This window comes from Humulus lupulus, chromosome X, assembly GCF_963169125.1.
Source record: "Humulus lupulus chromosome X, drHumLupu1.1, whole genome shotgun sequence".
NCBI lineage: Eukaryota > Viridiplantae > Streptophyta > Magnoliopsida > Rosales > Cannabaceae > Humulus > Humulus lupulus.
This window is the reverse complement of record NC_084802.1, coordinates 130,958,432-130,966,364: the sequence shown is the minus strand read 5'-3', so window position 1 is coordinate 130,966,364 and position 7,933 is coordinate 130,958,432. Positions and strand designations below refer to the sequence as shown.

Below are 7,933 nucleotides of genomic sequence, written 5' to 3'. Positions count from 1 at the left end.
TCCTGTTGATGAAAATGTTGTGCCTGAAAAAACTTTGCTTGAATATTTAGCACCTATTTCATCTAATGCTCCTTCATGTATTGTTCTTCCAACCACTTCTGCTACCCATATTGAGCTCAAACTATCACTCATTCAATTGTTGCCATCTTTTTATGGGTTAGATACAGAGGATCCTTACATGCATGTCAAAGATTTCTTAGAAATTTGCTCAACATATAAATTTCAAAACTTTTCTGATGAGTCGGTCAAACTAAGATTGTTCCATTTTTCATTAAAAGACAAATCAAAAGCTTGGTTAAATTCCCTTCCCACAGGGTCTATAACTACATGGGATCAACTTTATAATAAATTATTGCTTAAATGTTTTCCTATGTCTAAAACTGATAGTCTAAGGAGAGAAATCTCTGAGTTTTTTCAAAAAGATAATGAAGAATTTTATTAATGTTGGGAAAGATTCAAATATTTATTAATAAAATTTCCTCATCATACTTTTGAAAATTGGAGACTAGTAAAATATTTTTATGATGGTTTGACCCCCTCTAATCGTCAAACGATTCAATCTACGCATACCATAAATTTTTTAAAATTTCAAGGACAAGAGGCTTGGGATGCCCTTGAAGATTTATCTGTCAATTCACAACAATGGAATTATTTTGATCCTAGGCCTAGGTCAACTAATTCACCAAAAAGAGGAGGAAGGTATGAAGTAAAAGAGGAATTAGACTTAAGAACATCCTTTAGACAAATTAGCGAGAAAAGTAGAAGCTTTAGCCATACGCCAAACTATAAACTCTCCAGTACAACCAAGAAAAGATGTTTGTTCTATATGTTCTAGTCCTTGCCATAATGCCCAATCATGTCCTTCCTACCAAGAAGCCTTTTCTGAGGAGGCCAATGCTCTTCATGCTTATGGGAAACCAAATGATAGCCCATTTTCATCCACCTACAATCCAAATTGGAGAAACCATCCAAACTTTTCATGGAGACAAAACCAACCTCAAATGAATTAAGGGCACCAATACAACACACAAAACCAAACTCATGCCCCACAAAATCAACCATATCCTCAAAGGAAACCTTCTGTATAAGATACTTTACAACAATTTATGCAATCCACTCAACAAATCCTACAAAATCAATCTCAATCAATTACCAAACTCGAGACACAAGTAGGACAACTCGCTATTGCTTTAGCTGATTGAGAAAAAGGAACATTCCCTAGTCAACCTATCCCTAATCCAAAATGTCAATATAAGATAGGAAAGTCTAGTCATAATGGAGAAGTCAAATCAATTTCAACTCTTAGGTCCGGAAAGAACATTGTCAAACCCGATTACATACCCGAGGTTGAAAAAGAAAAAGAAAAGAGTCAACCTTCTAGTTCTAATGCCAATGACTCTTCAAACAAGGAAACTCCAATCCATCCTTTCATTCCAAAAGACCCATTCCCACAAAGATTACTTCCAATTAAAAAAGGCGGCCAATATAATGACACCTTAGAAGTTTTTAAACAAGCTCGTATCAATATCCCTTTCATAGATGCCCTTAAACAAATTCCTGCCTACTCTAAATTTGTAAAGGATCTTTGTACTGTTGAAAGAAATACTAATGTTCCTAAAAAGGTGCTTTTAACTGAACAAGCTAGTTCCATTATTCAATATAAGAGTCTTGTTAAATATAAAGATCCTGGGTGTCCCACAATTTCATGCATTATTGGTGATCATTTTATTAATAAGGCTTTACTTGATTTCGGTGCTAGTGTGAATTTATTGCCTTATTCTGTTTATAAGCAACTTGGTCTTGGTGAACTAAAACCTACCTCTATAACTTTTCAATTAGCCGATCATTCTGTGAAATGTCCTAGAGGCATTATAGAGGATGTTTTGATAAAAGTTGATAAATTTTACTTTCCTGTGGACTTCATTGTTCTTGATACCCAACCTATGGAAAATATGCATGCTCAAATTCCTATCATTTTAGGTAGACCATTCTTAGTTACATCTAATGCAATCATAAATTGTCGTAATGATGTTTTGAAATTATCTTTTGGAAATATGACAGTTGAATTGAATATATTTAATGTTGTTAAATCTATTGAGTGTGAGGAAGTGCATGAAGTTAACATGATAGATAGTATTTGTGAAGATGATGAAAATGACTTACTTGACTTTTGTGAAAAATACTTTGGTATGAACTTGCATGTTGATAATTCTAATGATCATGTGAATTCTTTGCTAGAGTCTATACCCTTAAATGAAACCAAAGTTGAACCTTTTTCATCCTTAGATTATGTTCAATAAATTTCCGGGTCTCCAAAATTAGACCTTAAACCTTTGCCAGAAAATTTAAAATATGCTTTTCTAGGAGAGTCTGAAACCTTACCTGTTATCATAGAATTCGCTCTAGATAAAGAACAAGAAGATAAATTATTAGATGTCCTTAGGAAACATAAAGAAGCGATAGGTTGGACCATTGGAGACATTAAAGGAATTAGCCCATCCATATGTATGCATAGAATCCATCTAGAAGAGAATACTAAAACCTCTCGGGAATGTCAAAGAAGGCTAAATCCAAATATGAAAGAAGTAGTTAGAGAAGAGGTCATTAAATTATTAGACGTAGGTATCATTTACCCTATTTTTGATAGTCAATGGGCTAGTCCAATTCAAGTTGTGCCTAAGAAGTCTGGGATCACAGTTGTTGAAAATGATAAAAATGAATTAATCCCTACTAGAGTACAAATAGGTAGGAGAGTGTGCATAGGCTTTAGAAAGCTAAATAATGTTACTAGAAAAGACCATTTTCCATTGCCCTTCATTGATCAAAAGCTTGAACGTTTAGCTGGCCATGCATATTATTGCTTTCATGATGGGTATTTGGGATATAACCTAATTCCCATTGCCCTAGAAGATCAAGAAAAAACTACATTTACATGCCCTTTCGGAACTTTTGCCTATCGTCGCATGCCTTTTGGATTATGCAATGCACCTGCGACTTTTCAAAGGTGTATGATTTCAATTTTTCTGACATGGTTGAAAGATTTCTTGAAGTGTTTATGGATGATTTTTCTGTGTTTGGTTCCTCCTTTGATGAATGTTTGCACCATATTTCACTTGTTTTGATTCGTTGCAAAGAGAAAAACTTTGTGCTTACTGGGAAAAATGTCATTTTATGGTTAAAAAAGGAATTGTTTTAGGTCATGTAATCTCATCTGAGGGAATAGAAGTGGATAAAGAAAAAGTTGATCTTATTTCAAAACTTCCCCCCACCTAAAACTGTGAAAGAAATTAGATCATTCTTAGGCCATGCCGGTTTCTATAGAAGATTTATAAAAGACTCTTGCAAAATTTCTCGGCCTTTATGCCATTTAATTGGAAAAGAAAATGCTTTTGTCTTTAATAATGATTGCCATGTTGCCTTTGTAAAATTAAAAAAATTGTTGACTACTGCACCCATTATTCGACCCCCCTGATTGGAAAATACCTTTTGAAATAATGTGTGATGCTTCTAATTATGCTATAGGTGCTGTCTTAGGACAAATACTTGAAAAAATACCTCATATGATTTACTATGCTAGCAAAACTTTAAATGATGCTCAATTAAATTATTCCACAACCGAAAAAGAATTGCTTGCTGTTGTTTTTGCATTGGAGAAATTTAGACTTATTTGTTAGGGTCTAAAATTATTGTTTATTCTGATCATGCTGCATTAAAATATGTCTTATCAAAAAAAGATGCTAAGTCTTGTTTGATCTGTTGGATCCTACTTTTACAAGAATTCGACTTAGAAATACGTGATAAAAAGGGATCTTAAAATGTTGTTGCTAATCATTTATCTAGACTAGTTGTTGAAACTATACATGATTCCACTCCTATCACTGAAACTTTTCCTGATGAACAATTGATGCATGTTTCTTCCTTGCCTTGGTATGCGGATATTGTTAATTATTTGATCACTAGAGAAATACCATCTCATTGGTCTAAGCATGATAAATATAAATTTTATTTGGAGGTGAAAATTTTTATTTGGGATGATCCTTACTTGTTTAAATACTGTCCTGATCAAATAATTAGAAGATGCATTCCAAATTGTGACCAATCTAAAATCATATCTTTTTATCACGATCATGCATGTGGAGGAAATTTTAGTGGTAAGAAAACAGCTGTTAAAGTTTTACAATGTGGTTTTTATTGGCCTACTATCTTTCATGATACATGTGTTTATTGTAAAGCTTGTGAACGTTGCCAAAAGTTAGGAAGTTTAACTAAAAGAAACATGATGCCCTTAAATCTTATTCTTATTATTGACATATTTGATGTTTGGGGCATTGATTTTATGGGACCATTTCCTAACTCTTTTGGTATATTCTTGTTGGAGTTGATTATGTGTCTAAATAAGTTGAAGCTATTGCATGCCACACTAATGGCCACAAAGTTGTGCTTCAGTTTTTGAAAGAAAATATATTTCCCCGTTTTGGTTCTCCACGTGCTATCATTAGTGATAACGGTACACACTTTTGTAATAAGCCATTTGAACATTTGATGAAACAATATGGCATTACACATAAAGTCTCAACACCATATCACCCACAAACTAGTGGTCAAGTCGAAGTGTCTAATAGGGAAGTTAAGCACAATTTAGAAAAAACTGTGAATCCAACTAGGAAAGATTGGTCCTTAAGACTCAATGATGCATTATGGGTGTATCGTACCGCGTACAAAATGCCCATTGGCATGTCACCCTACAAACATGTGTATGGGAAGGCGTGCCACTTACCTGTTGAGTTAGAACATAGAACCTTTTGGGCTATTAAGCAGTTAAATTTTTCTTTAGACAAGGCAGGTGAGAAACGAAAGCTTCAACTAAATGAACTAGACGAAATTAGGAATGATGCATATAACAATTCAAAAAAGTATAAGGATCGTATGAAATTTTACCATGATAAAAATATTTTGAGAAAAGATTTTTCTCCAGGTCAAAAAGTCATTTTATACAACTCTCGTTTGCATTTATTCCCGGGAAAGTTACGTTCTAGGTGGTCCGGTCCTTACCTTATTCATATTGTTTTTCTAAATGGAGTTATTGAAATTGAAAATCCTAAAAATTGTGATATATTTAAAGTTAATGGACAAAAATTAAAATCATTTTTAGAATTGAAAACCGATGAAGTGGATGAGATCCTCCTTGAGGACCTTATTTACCAAGCTCTTTGATTCCTATTGATCTTGATAACTTGTGTTTTATTTGTTTTGTTTGTTTTATGTGTGATTTATTTTTTGTTTGTTATGTCTTTTACTCTCTTGATGTTGCACTACGATGAGGTACGACCATTCTAAACTCTAACCTCTTGTAAATTTTAATTTATATTTATATGTTGACACATTGAGGACAATGTTTAAATTAAGTTTGGGGGTACTAAGTTTATATGGTTATTATCATTTTGTGTTGTTTTCATTGTTTATGTTTCATTTTAATTTTTGTTTTATTGTGTTTTGTGTGGGTTGTTAAAAAAAACAAAACTTTATTAATTTTTGTGGTTGTTGAAAATATATATATTTATTTATATTGTTGTCTTGTTAAAAAAAATCATTTTCATTAAAATTCAAAAAAAAATTCTCAAAAATTGCACAATGAAAATAATTCTAAAAAATTATTATGAATAAAAGTTAAGCTTATATAATTAATTAAATTATCAATTTCGCTTTTAAAAAGGAGGTTTTCATTAAGATTATTTTTCACTTAAACTTATAGGAAATAAAAGTGTTCTTGTTATAAAAAATACAATTTTTGTTATAAGCAAAATTGACCCTATAATTAAAAACAAAACTTAAAGATTATTCATATTTTTAAGAGAACTAAACTCAAATTCAATCAATACTTTTATCATTGAAAATGAAAAATGTCACCAATTTTTTTTTACGGCACTTGTGCCTCCTATCTATCTTTTTAATTTTTATAGTTGACGACATTTATGCCTCCTATCTATCCTTTTAATTTTTATAGTTGATGACACTTGTGCCTCCTAACTTTGTTATAATTTTATTTCTTTTATATCTTTGTTAGTTGACGGCACTTGTGCCTCCTAGCTTTTGTGTTATTATTATTGATATTTTGTGATAGTTGATGGCATTTGTGCCTCCTAACTTTTTATTTCATTATATTGTTATTAGTTGATGGCACTTGTGCCTCATAAATTTTGTGTAATATCTTAACATTGTTTTTGTTATCTTAATTTTTTTTTCTTTTTACCTTAATTGTCAAAAAAAAATTCTTGAGTTTTTCATTTAGTTTTCACCATATGAATCATTTTAATTATAGTTGGAATTCTAAGCACAACTATCATGCACAATCATATTTAAATTATGGAGAAACTAATGATATATATGATATGCATGAATACCTTAATATCCCTATTACCTCCGCCTATAATCCAACTTTTTCATGGAGTCATACCCAATCTCCAATAAATCAAGGGTATGAATTCAACATGCATAATCAAAGTCATGCCCAATCCAACCTATCATATCTCATTCAACAAGAAGCGAGCCCATCTTTATAGGATACCATACAACAGTTCATGCAATCAACCTACCAAATCTTACAAGCTCAGTCTCAGTCAATCTCAAAAATTGAGACAATAGTAGGACAACTTGCAAGAGTTATAGAGTCGGAAAAACAAATTTATCCCAACTAACCCATTCCCAATCCAAATAGTCAAATTGAAAGTGAAAAAGAGAATGAAGTTGTTGACGAACTTGTAATATGCATCCAACCCCCTAATAAAACAAAAGAGTTGGATGAAATAATTTTCGAAGCTCATGAGGAAAATGAAAAACATATAATTATATCTCAAGATCCCATAAATGAACAAATTTGTATATTTACTCAAAATGAAAAGGAGTCTAATATAGATATGCAATTTTCTTATTTTATTGATATTCCCTTAAAATTGAATATTTCTAATTTTCTTGTAGGTATGATGTTATCAATTATTATTTATGGCATTTGCATCAAAGTCATAACTCACCCTACTAATGAAATTCTACACCATCGATTGGGTGTAGGTTGAAAAAAAAACTATAGTCGAGCAAAAGACTATAAACTAAAGCGCTTTGTGGGAGGCAACCCATACTTTTTATGTTTCATTTTATATTTCACTTGTTGTTGTATGTTTTTTCATGTTTTTCAAAAGCTCGAAGGAAACTTCTTGCTAAAAAGAAGAGAAGAAAACAAAGGAGCCAAATCAAGGAAGCATTCATCCAAGGGAGTAGTTCTTAACATTTTCCATTTTTTTACTCATTGAGGACAATGTTCCATTTATGTTTGGGGGTAGTGTGTATATGTTTTTCTTGGTGTTAATGTGTTTTTCTTTGTGTTTTTGCATGTTTTTCATTTGTTGTAAAATTAAAAAATATATATTTTATTAGTTTTGTTTGAAAAAAAAAAATATTGATGGTTTTCATTTTCCGATGATAAGAATTATGATTAAAATTGTTCTTAGTTCTTAGAAAAATATAAATAAATCTTAAGCTTTGTTTTTAATTTTTGAGTTAGTTTTGTTTAATTATAGATTTTTTTTCTTCATTATATGACACTTTTCTATTCTATTTGAATTATTGTGCTATTTGGACAAAGTTTATTTAAACATTAAATTCTTTAGATCTCTAAAAAAAAATTGAAAAATCCTAGAATTTGCTAAATTATCTATTGAGATTTTATTTATTTTAGTTTGCATAAGCTTGTCTAATGTTCACATGATGATTTGATGTTTTTGTGTTTAATATTTATTTTGAAAACAATTTTAACTTTTTAATTAATTACATAAGCTTTACTTTATTTGTGATTTTCTTTGAACTATTTCCATTATATAATTTTTGACAAAAACATTTGACATCACCAATTAAAAAAAAATGTGTGTTTTTAATTTTTCTT

At 30.9% G+C, this 7,933-nt stretch overlaps 1 non-coding gene across 1 annotated transcript; it reads right to left on the bottom strand.

Annotated features, from left to right (window-relative positions):
• Nucleotides 1-385: 385 nt before the first annotated feature.
• LOC133807917 (small nucleolar RNA R71) lies at nucleotides 386-492 on the bottom strand. The gene has a single exon (XR_009879800.1). It is a non-coding gene; the product is annotated as a small nucleolar RNA R71 (small nucleolar RNA).
• Between the last annotated feature and the right edge of the window lie 7,441 nt (nucleotides 493-7,933).